This window comes from Podarcis bocagei (genome assembly GCF_964188305.1).
Source record: "Podarcis bocagei genome assembly, chromosome: 9".
Classification (NCBI taxonomy): Eukaryota; Metazoa; Chordata; class Lepidosauria; order Squamata; family Lacertidae; genus Podarcis; species Podarcis bocagei.
In genome coordinates, this window is record NC_138134.1 from 53,285,785 (window position 1) to 53,302,992 (window position 17,208).

Here is a 17,208-nt window from a genome sequence, read left to right on the forward strand (position 1 = left end):
ATTAAGGTAAAGGCATTTTGAGGTGTTTTTAACTTGTTCTTTTCATATAAGGCCTCCAGCAACATTGTTCTCTAGGTGTCTCACAAACATAACATGATAAAACACAACTGAAATATCATAAAAGAACAATGCAGTCTAAAAACTGCCAGCAGAGAGAAGAGTAAACCAACAGAACTAATCAGTAAAACCACATACTTCAAAAAGTCCTGGGAGAATTTTTCTTCAAAAAGAAGGCACTAGACTTCTTGGGGGTGGGGTGCTTTCTGAAACTGGGGTGTCACCATCAAGAAGTCACTGTCCCTGGAAGCTTCACTTTAGTTGGTGGGGACAGCCAGAAAAACGGTATCTGAAGCCCAACTCAGAGCTTAGGTAGACATATGCAGGAGAAGGTAATACTTCAGATATCCCGCTTTCAAGCTCTTAAAGTATTTTACCTGGCACTGTGTTTGGATGATCAAGTCTTAGCTGAATAAGCTAAGATATGACTGAGCTTCAGATAGCCACATGCAGTTGCTCCATGACTTCTGGAAGAAGCCAGGAAGCCTGTTGCGTCAAAACCAAGAAAATATGCTTAATGGCTTAAAAGACAACCCAGGAAATAAAATTATGGAGTGAAGCAGCTGCATTTGGAGCAGGGGGTTCATTCAGCTCTCACTTATTAAGCAATATTTGACTGAATGCAGTACAGATCAGGCAAGCCTCCTTAGGAAAAGCATACAAGCCGGGTGCCACAACTGAGAAGGTCCTCTCCCCACTCATCTCCGACAGTGGGGTCAGAGACTCCAAGGATGTTCTCAACACACAGGGAGGCTGATGTGCTCCTGTTGTAATGACTGCATCTGTCACTTGCCAACATAAGGGCAATAAGCCATCCCTAGCCCAACAAGGATTTCCCCGAGATACAACCCTATGCACCTAAGGAAGTTATTCTTGGAAGAAAAGCTCTTCCAGAAAAAGCGCATCACTGAGCCAGCTAACAACTGCTGATTTCATTCATTCCTGCACCTGTGATTCAGATCCCCTTTGATAACAATGACAGGTTGCTTTGCTTTCTTTCTTGCTCGCTTGCTTTCTAAATAAAAGGACAATGCTATGCAGTTGGGAATGAGGAATGCATTGGATGCTCCACTTTGATCACTTTGAAAATGCTGTCATTGTTCACACATTTTTTGGCAGGTCTTTTCATGTCTCCATGATCACCAGAAGGATGGGGAGAGGGACCCGTAAGGAAAATGCAATAAACAACTGATAAGATATTGCACTAGAGGTTAGAGATTACCTTAGATATAGGGTAATACCGAGGATAATTGCTATATATTTTTAGGATGATTGGCACAGAGGCATCTGTTCTTCAGCCACACAGTTTAAAACAAAGCTGCTGCTGTGCTCTGAAGTGCAATGTTCTGTTCAAAAGGCACAGTTTGTGTGGAGTTCAGCTAATATCCACCTGTATGAGATAGGCGGTGAGCAAATGACACAGCAGCCCAAGGGTGATTATTGTTACTAGTCATGTATATAGTACTTCTGAGCACTCTGCTGTATTTCCCACAATGCTTCTGTTGTCATGGGAACTGAAGCTGAAAGATGGAGGCCTGGTGTTGGCTGTTTAGGACTGGAAGGAATTTGAACCCAAGTTTTCCATATCCAATTTTATTATTTTTATCTCCATGTGTGTTGTCTCCTGTTCCTGGTGACCTTTAAATTATTAACTGTGAGAGTGTGTGGTTGTTTACATGTTTGTAAGACATTTTTAACTTTAAAAAAATTTCATTTTTTATAGTATTGTTTTATTATTTTTCTGCTCCTTTGAGAGGGAATGCAGGATATAAATTTAATAAATACCAACAGACACAAGTGATGGCAGGAATTATTTCTGATGCTGCATATTTGAGACACTACCTTGTTTTACTTTCTGTGACTGGAATTTGTATGCTGGAATTAGTTTGCTGCTTTTATTGTTCTGTGACTATTACATTTTCATATTTCATATATTTGTTTGTTTGTTTGCTTGCTTGCTTATAAGAGTATTTACAAACTGCCAACTCATAGGGGGGGAAGTATCACGGCAGTGTACAATAAAATCGTTGGAACATCATAAAATATAAAAAATCCAATATAAAATCCAAAAATGCTGAACCAGGACTGAATCAAATTAGTTCCCTAACAATGGATGATCAAACAAAAAACAAAAAAATGGTTTGGTATTATTTGTAAGCTGCCAGATAACACTGTTATTGAGTAGCATTTTATTGTTGTTGGGGGGGGGAATGATTTGTACTTTTGACTGAAACAGTAAAATAGGAGGATATTTGAGAAACAAAAACTGTTAATGTATAGCACATACAAAATCTACCTACCTACCTACCTACCTACCTACCTATCCATGATAGATGATAGATAGAAAGATAGGTAGATGATAGATATAGATAGATAGATGATAGATAGATAGATAGATAGATAGATAGATGATAGATAGATAGATAGATAGATAGATAGATAGATAGATAGATAGATAGATAGACAGACAGACTTATACTAAAATTTGGCACGGAATTCAGCATCTTTAAAATTTGGTCCTTTTAAAAAAACAAAAAAAACCAAAACCCTAAAGTTTCTAATCCTTAGGATTCAGAAGATGGACCTGAAAGTGTTTGGGAAGCATCTGGTGAATCTCTATAGCTAAGGAAGGGGCAGTTGATCTAGATCATCAGTGGTCCAGGTGTGGAATTTCTTGGTCCAATAGAGTTTTGCTCTTGCTCATCACAGCAAAAGCCTTTCCCTTTTTTTACTGAGAAGCAAATCCCACTGATTTCAATGGGACTTGCCCTCTAGTAAGCAAGCACAATGGGCACCAGAATGATTAGTTCAAAAAAAAAAATTAAATGTAATGTACATTTAATTTATCAGAATCAAGGAAATTGGGGTTTCGCAAATCAAAACTTGACTCCCCCCCCCCGCCAGTACAGAAAATACATGGAAAAGGAGGTTCGTGCCCACCCCTTGTTTTTAAACCTACAACCCTTGTGACATTTCTGGGTTAAAGTGGTCCTAATACCGTTATGAATTCTGTGCTGGAAGGGTGAGACCTTGTCTGTCTTACGATTCTCCTCTCCTCCTTCCACACCCCTGAATCCTTCATGTCTGTCTTTTTGATGGTCGGGAAATCACTCTTCAAACTTTTTTTTCCTCCCCCCCCCCCCAATTTCTCTGTGATTTTATTTTCACAGCTTTGGCTGCAGGTGTCAAAAAGCAGCCAGTGGCATTTCCACTCCTGGATTTAATTTGGCCAGGTTTATAAAGGAGGTGGCCCAACTGTACAATGACAGATTATGCAAATCCTCCAGGAGCAGCTAATCAATCACTAGGGTGTGAGCGGAATGCAGTTGATCTCTGAATTAGCTTCTGCTGGAATGTGTTTGTGTGTAACCCCACACTGTCTGAATGACATCACAACAGCTTCTAGTCCTTGAAAACCTTGAGGATGATTAGCTGAAGGAATTGGCTGCTTCTGCCAATCATAATCCTCCAAAGCCGCCTTTATAGTTCTGTAGACATGAGCGGAGAGGGAGGGAGAAAGAGAAGAGCACAGCTAGGAAAGAGGCAGAGTAGCAGCAGCAGCAGCAGCAGCAGCAGCTGGTATTCGGGTGATTAAGTAGTTCTCATTGCCTCTTTGCTGTTCGGTGACTGCTCCCTGGTGTAATTCCTATGTCCGAAAAGGAAGCGGCATTTTAACGGTGTGCTGAACAGAGGTTTGAATCATTCCAGCTGGCTGCTTATTCCGAAAAGGAGTGTGTGTGTATAAATAAAATGTGACTGTTCCAAAGGAATCCAGCGGACAGGGAGCAGAGCAGAAGGAGTCTTCCCGGGATACTATTCAAGCAGTGGGTATGATATTTGCAAGAAAAAGGACAACTCCTGCCTTGCCGGGAACTGGATGAAGACGTCTCAACACCAGACTCTCCGTTCCCCTCATGGACCGTTACTTGAAAATAAATTATCTTTGGGTAAGTTGCACCATACTTTGCACAGAGCATGGCTTCAGATGAGTTTTGTGTGTATTTACTTGTAAACATATGGTGTGCATGTGTACATATGGAATAACTGTATGTATATACGCCAAAAAACACCCACTATTCACAAAATCTAACGTGGGGAAACTGGGGAGCAGAACCAAACAAACCCAAATGCTTTTCAGCTGAAGTATTCCGATCCACTAGGCATAACTGTGGTGATTGCTGATGGATGTCTGTCTCGAGGTTAGAAGGGTAGAATAAGTTAGCAGCAAATTAGAAAACGGTGGGAAGTGGGATGGGAGGAACGAGAATCTTAGTCTGGACTTGCACTTCATGCTCTTTGCCCCACACTTTTTGACAGAAGAGACTATTAAAAGCCTGGCAAGGAAGGCAGATCAAAAGGTTCTGATTATCTGGGATGATCCTTAAACTGAACCATTTAAAGCTCTTCCCTTGATAACTAATCTGTGAGGAAGGCAGCCCAGGCAAATTTGTTCTGTTCCACTGATTTTGTAGTTGAACAACATCTGTCCGGGACATTTAAGAGAGACTGATTGTTCTGCGTTTGCGACTACCAATTGCTTAAGTATGGGAGAAAACGGGGGCTGGGGGCGGGAGTGCAATGAGACTGGAAGAGAAAGTGCCTTCTGCTCTAGAGTTACAGCAAGAAAAACAGGGCATCCTAGCTGCTTTATCTTCTGGCTCCCAGTCACACTGCTGCCAGGAAGAAGTACTCAAAACAGAGCCATTCCTAGAAGTGATTCATACTCTTCACATAAGCCAGAAGTGAAAGCAGCTACAGCCACTTGTGTTATATGTTTCCCATACAACTTGCTTCTATGCCCCTTAATATACACTGCCTTAGAAGTGTAGAGTCCAAGCAAAGTAATATTTTATTCCTGGATCCTGCTGCTCATGCAGTCTGCGCCTGTGCATGTTTACTTAGAAGTAAATGTTGAATGGCGCTTGTTCCCAGGTAAGTGGACACAGGACTGCAGCCTTAGAACTTTCCTCTTTCAAAGACTACTTAGGAAGAAATTAATTCACAGCAGAAGATCCTGGACTCTCCAAAAGCTATATACAGAGAAAACTTTTGAATCAGGAAGACTTGTATTCAAGTCATCTGTTCAGGGCAGTGTGTAAAGCTGCCCAGGACCAATGTGTTACTTGAAAGCAGTTTCACTGACGTTAATGGAGCTCTGGTAGAGTAAAGGGGCTGATATAAGCCAAAGTCTCATGGAAGACAAGGGAAAAGTTTTGCTTGCGAATTTTCTAAATGTTGTCAGAGAAACTGTCTATTTCACAAGCTGAGCTCTCTGCAGAAATGTTAAAGTTATCCGTCACTCTTTAAGCTTAGGGCTTCTTTGATTATCAGCACATGTGTAATGTCTTGTAGTCTCCAGAAAGGCAAATGTTCACAGTTCAGTGCCAACCTGGCACAGGGTGAGGGCTTTCTATAATGCTACTGAATAGTTCTCATCTGTCCCATCAGTTTGACAGAATAAAACAAAGCCTGTGAATTAGTTTTAAATATAAATAGCAATGGCTGAGTCACAGACCACTTGCTTGTCATTAACTTTGATTTCCCTCTCTACATATTTGTATATAGAGAGGGAAATCAGAGTTAATGGCAAGCAAGTGGTCCGTATATAAGCTTTTTAAAAGCCCACAATTTCAACTCTGGCAACTTTCATCAGAACTTCATGGGTCTATAAACCCTGTGATAACTGCTGGATGGTTTGACAATGGCAAGGCATCATTGTCATAATTGTCTCAGTGATCAAACTTATCATCATTCTCAGTGATCATGCCTTACTGCAGAAACGGGGCATTTCCTCCAGTTGCTAACCTTCAAAGTTGACCATACTCAGTGGCGTAGCGTGGGTTGTCAGCACCCGGGGCAAGGCAAGTAATTTGCGCCCCCTAACCCGTGGATTTGCGCCCCCTAACCCGTGGATTTGCGCCCCTAACCCTAACCCCCAGATGTTGCGCCCGGTGCGGCCGGCCCCCCTGCACCCCCCACGCTACGCCACTGACCATACTAGATTTGTTACTCACAAGCAAAGCTGCTGTGAAATCTAGAAAGAAATGAAAAATAGTGTACTGCACAGAACAAATTTGTTTCATAGGTTTAACACACCTACAAACACAAATTGCATATAATGTACATACCACACTTTTTAAAAAAGAAAGAAACTGCATGAAATAATCCTGCATTTTGAATATATATAGACAGGCTGAAAGTTTGGGCAACAGCACAAAGCACACTTATCTGAGAATATGTCTCCTTTAACTCAGTGGGATTTACTTCCAAGTAGACATGCCTAGAATTGCTTTGTGCATGGAATGATTAGGAAAGTGTTCTTGGAAATATAGGCTTCCTTTGGCTGACATCCAATATTCCTAAAATAATTTTCCTTTCCAGGTCAATTATAACTTAACTTCTCAAAAGTTGTCTGACAGGATGAGAAATTCAACTCAGCAAATGTTTCCAACATTACAGAGATGTCAAATCTAATGATAGCTTTCGGATTTGTCTTCTTCCTGGAATTATATTTTGAAATAGAGTTAAAAATTCAAGCAAAAACACTTAGAGGAACACATATTAAAATAAAATGAGGTCAATGAAGGAATAAATAAGTCCCCTGGTTGCAATCCTTAACATATCATGCTCCTGGGATAGCTACAGGGCAAGAGCATACCCTACAGTGCCATCCTAAACCATCTACTCAGAATTAAATTCTGCTAAATTCAGTGGGGCTTATTCCAGTGTTAGTGGGGTTAGGATTGCAGCCTAAGAAACAGAGAATTGCAAAGGCTTAGTGAGCATGTTCTTTCTGACCCAATGTGAACATTTTCTAACAGCAAGTATTTACCATACCTGGTAGGTAAATTATTGACAGAGTTAAGTCAGAATCTCAGTTCCACCTGTGATTCAAGTGGTTCTCAGCAATTTGATGCTTCACTTCTCAATCCCACTTCCACAAACTGGGAGGAGGAGAACTTTTGTCCCCCGATTTGCATGAAAATCTAGTGATCTGGTGATTACTTAAATTAGTCTACAACAGTATGAATTGTCATTTAATAACCTTTTCTAAAGCAATAGATTCAAGGACTGGAATACAAACATATTTACTAGGGATATAATATTTGAATACCTAACATTTGGTGGGCTGCTTCACATATTATCATTTTCCTACATGGAAATAATCTCTTATGTAGGGAAATGCAAGCTGACTGCAATATAGGAAGTATGTCATGAATAATTTTTTATGCTGCCAGTACAGGGATTAGGTGGCTAATGCTGCTAGACTTTATACACACACACACACACACACACACACACACACACACCTATATTTGCGTAGGTATCGGTAGGTAAGTAGATGGATGGATGGATAACAGAGCCCTGGGCTCCTGCTGGGTAACACAGCAGAGAGCTGAACTCCTGGGTAGCTCATTGATGCCTGGGCCATCATCTCTGATTTCCAAGTTCTGCAGAACCTCAGCTAAGAAAATGAGAATGTTAGTATCTGGATGTGAGCCAGACTAGGCAGGTATGGCTGTTGAGAAGAATGTTTTCTGGGTTGAATTTCATTAAAACATTATGTAAAAGCACACTATTGTACCTTAGCTTTGTCTCGGAAAAGTTTCCATTTCATATTGGCAAGCGTTCCTTTTCTCCTAATGAGAAGCTAGTGTAGCTGTACTTAATAATAATTTTAAATTCCTCCTCCTATACGGTACATTGTGAAAGACATGCAGAAGAGTGTTATATCCATTTTTAAAAAAGGAAGCGCAAATGTCCTTTAATATCATTTTATAAGTGAATGGAGTTTAACCTATAAAAATGAGTGGTGTAAAAAAAGGAATATCATGCATATTAACCCAAAATCTGAGCAATTGTTAAAATACATGACTGCAGGCGATGTGTGTTAAATTGTGCCTTAGTTTGGCAAAACATTAATCTAGCACGTAAAGGGTGGTATTCAACTTAGTTTTACTCAGAGAAGACCTATTGAAATGAACAACCATAACTCAGTGATTCATTCATTTCAGTAAGTCTGCTCTGAGTAACACTGAGTTGAATGCCACCCAATGCGTAAAGTTAGTCTTCCTTGGGAGTTTGCTAAGAGCATAGATGTTTACCTGTGGGCATATCCATGCAGGATCATCCTGTTCCTTCGCTTGTTTGGTCTGATGTGGTTATGTGCTGGCAATTGTTCTCTCACATTTCAGTTCACCTGCATTCTCACTTGCTTGTCTTTGGCAAGGTGGTACCTCTCAGCCACACCTGACCCATCCTCTATCCATTATATACATGTTTATTATCTGTAACATGGACTTGATCATACTGACCTACCTTACAGAATGGCTCCAAATATTTCTGGAGCATATAAAGAAAGTCCTAGTGAAATGGCCATTGTTTACGCTGGGCACAGTGTGTATAAAGGGCCTGTTTGCGTGTTCAGACCCAGAGACCTCCCCCCTAAAGAAACACACATTTGACTCAAATTTTAGTTTTGATTTTTGGCAGAATTTAGGCCACAACTTTATTGATTACAGAAAGTGAGTGGTTGCATAGGCTATGGTTCAACTAGCTCCCTGCGCCCTTGCAGGCAGCGCTGACCCAGAGCTCTATCATAGGTCAGCCAAGGGTGAACACCTGAGGTAGGCGGAAAGCCCAGGAACAGACTATGTCCACTCCCCAGATGCTCCCCTGGACTCAGGCACAGGCACAACCCCCTCTCGGGGGTTGACCAAACCAAGTTGAGTCCCTGGATTCCTTTAACAGAATACCCTTCACATAGGGATGGCGAGACCGTTCCCATCCCTATCACCTGAACGAGTGCCTATCTGCAACCTTACAAGTTGTGATGATTTGCTACACGGCAGGTGAAACCCAAATAGCAACAGCCAATCAGCCAACTGGGGAAATTCCTGCCGTGCCCCTGTCCCAACGACAGACGACACATGACGGCATAGCAAGGTCAATCGCAAAATACCCTAAATATAGGAAGAGGTGGGCAGGTGTTCCGATGCACAAGCTGAAAGAGGAAGCTCTGGGTCACGTGCGTAGGCATATATGTTTCCTGCTTGGCAGGGGGTTGGACTCAATGGCCCTTGTGGTCTATTCCAACTCTATGATTCTATTCTATATAGGTCCGTCAATCCATTTAGACTGCACCCCATTGGCCAAATTAAACCCAGCAACGAGGGACCTACCAATCGGGTGTTGCGGCTGTCAAATATACCCACCCACAACCAGGAGGTCAGTTGCAGGTCTCACTATGTTGCAAGACTGCACAGGATCCTCTGTTTGCAGAGATGCAGTACTTGTGCAGTGTGCACTGAAGTGTAGGTGGGTTCCCACAAAGCAAGATGCAGTGACAACAGCAAGAACCTTTATTGAACTCGGCAACAGGGGCAAAGCAACTGTTTATATGCATTTCTGAAGGCCTGGGCCACTCCCACTATCAATGGGATTTGCTGTCTAAATTCCCACGCTGCGAATCATAACTCAGAGTTTAAGGGCCAATGGCAATGGCCCAAATCCTGAAATGTTCTGTGATTGGATATCATGTCTCGAATCAGAACACAGAGGCTCAGAATCCAGAGTCCAGACTCAAGTTCAGGCAAACACAGACCACTGTATACATAACATGCACAGACTCACGCACACATCCCAAAGGATCCTAGTGAGTGGGTGCTGGACCACTCAATAACATGAACGGAACAAGCCCTCACCACAAAATTGCCTCTCCTCCCCATTCCCAAGGAGCGTATGGCAACAATGCAGTTTTACAGGAGTCAGGAAAGGGATGTAGGGCTGCCTGATTTCTGTCTCATGTGACATAAGATATTGAATCAAAGCTTCTCCTCTCTGCCTAACTAGTCTCATTCTCGGTTCTGTTTCATGCTCACAATGGTGTGTGCTTGAATATTGGGTCATGCATAAAGCAGTATCTTAGAAAAGGAGGTACCATATTGCATTGGGCTTTGTGCAAATATCCCTCCATGTGGAACATGCTGTCTGCAGTGACGCTAACGTTCCCTTAATGTGGTATTTGTATTTGCTGTGATTCTTTAGGGCCAATGACCAGAGCCCCATTTGACAGAATGAGCATAAGGACCTTCAAAAACTGCACAGATGGCATACCACATTTTGAAGTATTCACATTTCAATTTAAATAGGTGGGGATCAAGCCATCCAGGGTAGATTCACATTATGCATTTAAAGCATATTCAACATTTAAAGCCCATAACTTCCACAAAGGATCTTGGGTATGGTTGTTTTCCCTTCACAAAACAGCCATTTCCAGCAACCTTGACAAACGACAGTTCCCAGCATTCTTTGGGTAAAGTCATGTGCTTTTAATGTGTGTTGAACATCCTCTTAATGTACAGTGTGGATCTGCCCTTAGCCCAGTGTCTAAAACTACCTACCTGCACCACTGAACATTTTAGAAGGCTTGGCAGGTTTTCCCATGAGTGCATCAAAAAGCAAAAAAATAACTTTTTCTTTTCCTGATCATATTTTGCCATCTCCTCGACCCCATCTCAATATGACTAACGGTGAGTGGTGGTTACATCTACAGTTTTCTTGTCTTGTTAAAAATGGTCCCAAAGTGTTCCTGACTATTAATATTATATGACGCCAAATTCGTCTGAATAGCCTGAGGGCCATCTTCAGGGTGTTCCACCTGAGGCTGCTTCCCATTCTGCCTTTCTTGCAGCACATCATTAGAGATGGCTCAGATCCAGAGATTTTTGAGACCAACCTGCTTCTTCTCCACTTCCTGAGAAAAAGGCTGGATGTAGAAAGCCGAACCTAAGTTGGGAAGTGAAAGGGTACAGAAAGACACAATGGGAAAATATGGTAGGTCAACAAGCATTCCAAGTTCAGGAAATAGTAGATGGTCATGAAAACACACCCTTCTCTGAACTGTAAATCTGGAGAAGATGGTTTTTTACCCATCTTTTTAAGGGGAGCTGATGTACAGGTTGTTTTCAGAAGAGGTATTGGCTGCTCTGGGAGTCTTCTTTCTGTCAACCTTCCTTATGAATGCACAAGTATACATAACATAATATGTGAATTAGACACGTGTGGATTCTGTCTGTAGCATTTTTTCAAGCTCCCATGATCACAGAAATCTTTGTCTGTGGTTGTTGCTGTAGTAGATAGGTAGCCGTGTTGGTCTGCCATAGTCAAAATAAAAAAATTCCTTCCAGTAGCACCTTAAAGACCAACTAAGTTAGTTCTTGGTATGAGCTTTCGTGTGCATGCACACTTCTTCAGATACACCAGATGTGGTTGTTGCTGTTGTTGTTTAGTCGTTTAGTCGTGTCCGACTCTTCATGACCCCATGGGCCAGAGCACGCCAGGCACTTCTGTCCTCCACTGCCTCCCGCAGTTTGGTCAAACTCATGCTGGTAGCTTCAAGAACACCATCCAACCATCTCGTCCTCTGTCGTCCCCTTCTCCTTGTGCCCTCCATCTTTCCCAACATCAGGGTCTTTTCCAGGGAGTCTTCTCTTCTCATGAGGTGGCCAAAGTACTGGAGCCTCAGCTTCAGGATCTGTCCTTCCAGTGAGCACTCAGGGCTAATTTCCTTAAGAATGGATGTGTTTGATCTTCTTGCAGTCCATGGGACTCTCAAGAGTCTCCTCCAGCACCATAATTCAAAAGCATCAATTCTTCGGCGATCAGCCTTCTTTATGGTTGTCAGTGGTACACCAGCTATATCATAGAATCATAGAATCATAGAGTTGGAAGAGACCACAAGGGCCATCGAGTCCAACCCCCTGCCAAGCAGGAAACACCATCAGAGCACTCCTGACATATGGTTGTCAAGCCTCTGCTTAAAGACCTCCAAAGTAGGAGACTCCACCACACTCCTTGGCAGCAAATTCCACTGTCGAACAGCTCTTACTGTCAGGAAGTTCTTCCTAATGTTTAGGTGGAATCTTCTTTCTTGTAGTTTGGATCCATTGCTCCGTGTTCGCTTCTCTGGAGCAGCAGAAAACAACCTTTCTCCCTCCTCTATGTGACATCCTTTTATATATTTGAACATGGCTATCATATCACCCCTTAACCTCCTCTTCTCCAGGCTAAACATGCCCAGCTCCCTTAGCCGTTCCTCATAAGCCATCGTTTCCAGGCCTTTGACCATTTTGGTTGCCCTCCTCTGGACACGTTCCAGTTTGTCAGTGTCCTTCTTGAATTGTGGTGCCCAGAACTGGACACAGTACTCCAGGTGTGGTCTGACCAGAGCAGAATACAGTGGCACTATTACTTCCCTTGATCTAGATGCTATACTCCTATTGATGCAGCCCAGAATTGCATTGGCTTTTTTAGCTGCCGCGTCACACTGTTGGCTCATGTCAAGTTTGTGGTCAACCAAGACTCCTAGATCCTTTTCACATGTACTGCTCTCAAGCCAGGTGTCACCCATCTTGTATTTGTGCCTCTCATTTTTTTTTGCCCAAGTGCAATACTTTACATTTCTCCCTGTTAAAATTCATTTTGTTTGTTTTTGCCCAGTTCTCTAATCTGTCAAGGTCGTTTTGAAGTGTGATCCTGTCCTCTGGGGTGTTAGCCACCCCTCCCAGTTTGGTGTCATCTGCAAATTTGATCAGGATGCCCTTGAGTCCATCATCCAAGTCGTTGATAAAGATGTTAAATAAGACCGGGCCCAAGACAGAACTCTGTGGCACCCCACTAGTCACTCTTCTCCAGGATGAAGAGGAACCATTGATGAGCACCCTTTGGGTTCGGTCAGTCAGCCAGTTACAAATCCACTGAGTGGTAGCAGAGTCAAGACCGCATTTTACCAGCTTCTTTACAAGAATATCATGGGGCACCTTGTCAAATGCCTTACTGAAATCAAGGTAGGCTATATCCACTGAGTTCCCTTCATCTACCAGGCTTGTAATTCTGTCAAAAAATGAGATCAAGTTAGTCTGACATGGCTTATTTTTCAGAAATCCATGCTGACTATTGGTGATCACAGCATTCCTTTCTAGGTGCTCACAGACTGTTTGCTTAATGATCTGCTCCAGAATCTTCCCTGCTATTGATGTCAGACTGACTGGGCGGTAATTATTTGGGTTCTCTCTTTTCCCCTTTTTGAAAATAGGGACAACATTTGCCCTCCTCCAGTCTGCCGGGACTTCACCTGTTCTCCAGGAATTCTCAAAGATGACTGTCAGTGGTTCTGAGATCACATCTGCCAGTTCTTTTAATACTCTTGGATGCAGTTCATCTGGCCCTGGAGACTTGAATACATCTAAACTAGCCAAATATTCTTGTACTGTCTCCTTAGTTATTCTGGGCTGTGTTTCCTTTGCTGAATCATTTGCTCCAAATTCTTCAGGTCGGGCATTGTTTTCTTTATCGGAGAAGACTGAGGCAAAGAAGGCATTGAGGAGTTCAGCCCTTTCTGTGTCCCCTGTTTGCATTTCACCATCTTCTCCTCTGAGTGACCCCACTGTTTCTTTGTTCTTCCTTTTGCTACGAACATACCCATAAAAGCCTTTTTTGTTGCTTTTAACCTCTCTAGCAAGCCTGAGTTCATTCTGTGCTTTAGCTTTTCTGACTTTGTGTCTACACGTGCTGGCTATTTGTTTGAATTCCTCTTTGGTGGTTTCCCCCCTTTTCCATTTTTTGTACACATCCTTTTTTAATCTTAATTCAGTTAAAAGTTCTTTAGATAGCCACCCTGGCTTCTTTAGGCACCTTCCATGTTTCTGTCTCATTGGTATTGCCTGACGTTGTGCATTTACTATCTCCCTCTTAACAAACTCCCAGCCATCATGAACTCCCTTTCCTTTTAGTATTGCTGTCCATGGGATCTCACCCAGCACTTCCCTAAGTTTTATGAAGTCGGCTTTCTTAAAGTCAAGAAATAGAGTCCTAGTATGCTTGGCTGCTCCTTTCCGCTGTATAGTAAACTTCAGAAGAGCATGATCACTCGCGCCTAATGATCCTTCCACTTCTACCCCACTAACCAGGTCATCAACATTGGTTAGGACCAGATCTAAAATGGCTGTTCCTCTTGTTGCTTCTCCCACTTTCTGGACAATGAAGTTGTCTGCAAGGCCAGTGAGGAATCTGTTTGACCTTATGCTCTTGGCTGAGTTTGACGTCCAACAAATATCCGGGTAATTGAAGTCCCCCATTACTACTATCTCCCTTCCTTTTGCATGCTTGGCCATCTGTTCCAGGAAGGCATCATCTATGTCCTCCGTTTGGCTTGGGGGTCTATAGTAAACTCCCACAATGAGGTCTCTGTTATTCTTCTCTCCCTTAATTTTGACCCAAATGCTCTCACTTTGGCTTTGAGGTTCTAAATCTTGGATCTCTTCACAGGTATACACATCCCTGACATATAACGCCACTCCTCCTCCTTTCTTGTCTGGTCTGTTTCTCTGAAATAGATTGTATCCCCCCATTATTACATTCCAATCGTGGGACTTATCCCACCAGGTTTCAGTGATGCCTATTATGTCATATTTAGTTTGCTGTACCAAGAGCTCAAGCTCATCTTGTTTATTTCCCATGCTTTGCGCATTAGTGTACAGACATTGAAGTCCATTAATCATTCCCCCGTGTCTCTTATTTAAGGATTTTTTCCTCCCACCACTAGGTCCGCGTGCTGTTTGCTCCATTTGGTCTATGACATTTGGATGATCATCTTCATCAATTGATAGACTCCTACCTTCAGGAGCACTGTCTCCCTCCCCCACATTAGTCAGTTTAAAGCCCTCCTGATGAGGTTTCTGAGATTTTTGGCAAAAACATTCCTCCCAACCGTTGTGAGGTGCAGCCCATCACTTGCCAGAAGTCCATCTTCAAGAAACTGCAGTCCGTGATCTAAGAATCCAAACCGTTCCTGTTTACACCATTTGCGAAGCCAGCTGTTCACTTCCACTATTTTCCCCTCTCTCCCTGGGCCACGTCGTTCAACTGGGAGGACAGACGAGATGACAATTTGTGCATTTAGTTGCTTCAATTTCCTGCCGAGAGCCTCGTAGTCTCTTTTGATCTTCTGGAGGCTATTGCTTGCAGTGTCATTGGTTCCCACATGAACCAAGAGGAAGGGGTATTTGTCAGTGGGTTTTATGATTCCTTGCAGTCGTTCAGTTACATCTTGGATCTTAGCCCCGGGGAGACAGCACACTTCCCGAGACATCTTGTCAGGCCCACAGATCACTGCTTCTGTTCCCCTCAGTAGGGAATCCCCTATCACCACTACACGCCTCCTCTTGGGTTTGGTTGGGGTTCTTCCATGAGCTGTCCGTTCCAAGGTCGCCTGCACATTCCCTGAGGACTGACTTTGCTGCTCGTCTTCATATACCTGATCGACTGTAATGAGGGAGAGATCCTCAAATGGAGTCTGCTCTTCGTCTTCCATGCTAGGGGAGAGGACCTCAAAGCGATTGTGTATTTCTAAACAATCAGAGTGAACCCTGGGCCTCCTACTTCTTTGAGTCACGTTTCTCCATATATCTGGCTCCTGTGTTGATGAACTAGCCTCCTTCTCAGGGGAGTCCCCTGTCTCCTCCTTGGTGGGGACGGTGTGCTCTGTTGCTTCCAAGAAGAGCTCCAGCTCTCTAATTCTTTGGAGCGTAGCTACACGTTCCTCCAGTTGCTGGACTTTGTCTTTTAAAAGGGCAATCAACATGCAATTGCTGCAGGTGAAGCTGCCTGCAACCTTTGGCAAGATGGCAAACATTGCGCAGGAATATTGTGCAGCAATATTCATGTGTATATTCCAGTTCATGTAGAATAAGGGTGGGGAACATTTTTTACTCAGGATTTCTGACAGGGCTCTCTCCCAGCCCTTCCTGGAGATGCTAAGGGTTGAACTTGGGACGTTCTGCATGCACAGCAGATGCTTTACCATTGAGCTACAACCCTTTCCATAGGCTGTCCCTTTGCTTCTTCACATTTTCAGTGGTGCCATCAGGGCTAAACATTCGGACAGGCGTCCAGGGCCCCACTTAGCAGAACAAGCAGGAAAGTTCATAATGCAGAAGATTGTGCAGCAATAAAACTGATAGTGTGTTTGCAAAGCTAAGCAGGGTCTAGTAAGGTTGGGGGACTGTGTGTTGAGATTCCTGCATTGCAGGGGTTTGGACTAGATGACCGTTGGGGTTCCTTCCAACTCTATGATTCTTTTATTCTAAGTTTTAATATAGGATCGTCTGTACCATATTTGTGTTGCTAGTGATGTTTAGGAATGCAGTTTTAACCTGATGAACACTGACAGTTTGGCAGATGTTAGCTGCACTAAGATGAAGATGCAACATGTAAGCATTACTGGGCTCTGCTCTGCTCACAAATTCCAGCCCCCATTCCTTGTGAGATAATAGCTGGAATAGTGGGAAGGCTACTCTGACAATGTGGTGTACTTTTACCTTTGAATCTTGGGGCATTCAGGGCTGCTCAATAGGAAACAAGCGGGGGGAAGGATGTGCAATATGCATGCTTTGTTTGCATGCAGTTTAGTGTTCATAATACAGATTGACCTGTGTGTTGCGGCTAGGGAAATCGGTCTAAAGTGCAAAGCGACAAGTGAAGTGTTGTTTTTGCAGTTTTCACAAATCCTGATAGACAAGGAGATGGAGAACAAAGCATCAGCTCTTGAATGCCACAGAATGTGTGAAGGAGAACATTTGGCATCCTTTAATAACACCCAAGAGTGTGCTGGGAAATGCAGCAGCCCAACACAATGTTGATGCACTCAGAATGCCTCTATCATTCAAGGAGTTGGAAATGTAATAGGGTGTGGTATGTGCACAAACATTGACAGCAGGAGTGTGCAGTAACCAGAAGCCTAATAGCCCATGGCCCAAAGCACAGGTTAGCAAGTGGGGATGAGGCATCCTGACTTGCATTGGCAAGATGTATCTTGTCCTGGAGGGGTAATTTAGCCATATGTCTGAGCCTCTTCTCAGCCAGTTCTCTGCAGCAAGCATTTCTTTTTAGCCCCTGGGGGACAAATACACATTCTGCTTAGTTAATTAAAAGGCAGAATCCCGCATGCGAGAAACACATAGAACCCTAAAGTTGGAGAAAGGCATGCAGGGCAGGACATCTCTTCCAACTCAGGAAACCCATATGCCAAACATGTGGCTATCTTCCCTCCACCCCTCTGCTTGATGCACCTCCTAATGTTCAACTGAAATT

General features: G+C 43.1%; 1 protein-coding gene across 2 annotated transcripts in view; it reads left to right on the top strand.

The window, feature by feature from the left end:
* Positions 1 to 3,477: 3,477 nt before the first annotated feature.
* NDST4 (N-deacetylase and N-sulfotransferase 4) overlaps positions 3,478 to 17,208 on the top strand; it is a 141,414-nt gene continuing 127,683 nt past the window's right edge. For both annotated transcript variants that reach the window (XM_081208075.1, XM_081208074.1), the window contains exon 1: positions 3,478 to 4,004. The gene's annotated coding sequence lies outside the window, so the exon portion shown is untranslated. The remainder of the gene's footprint in view (positions 4,005 to 17,208) is intronic.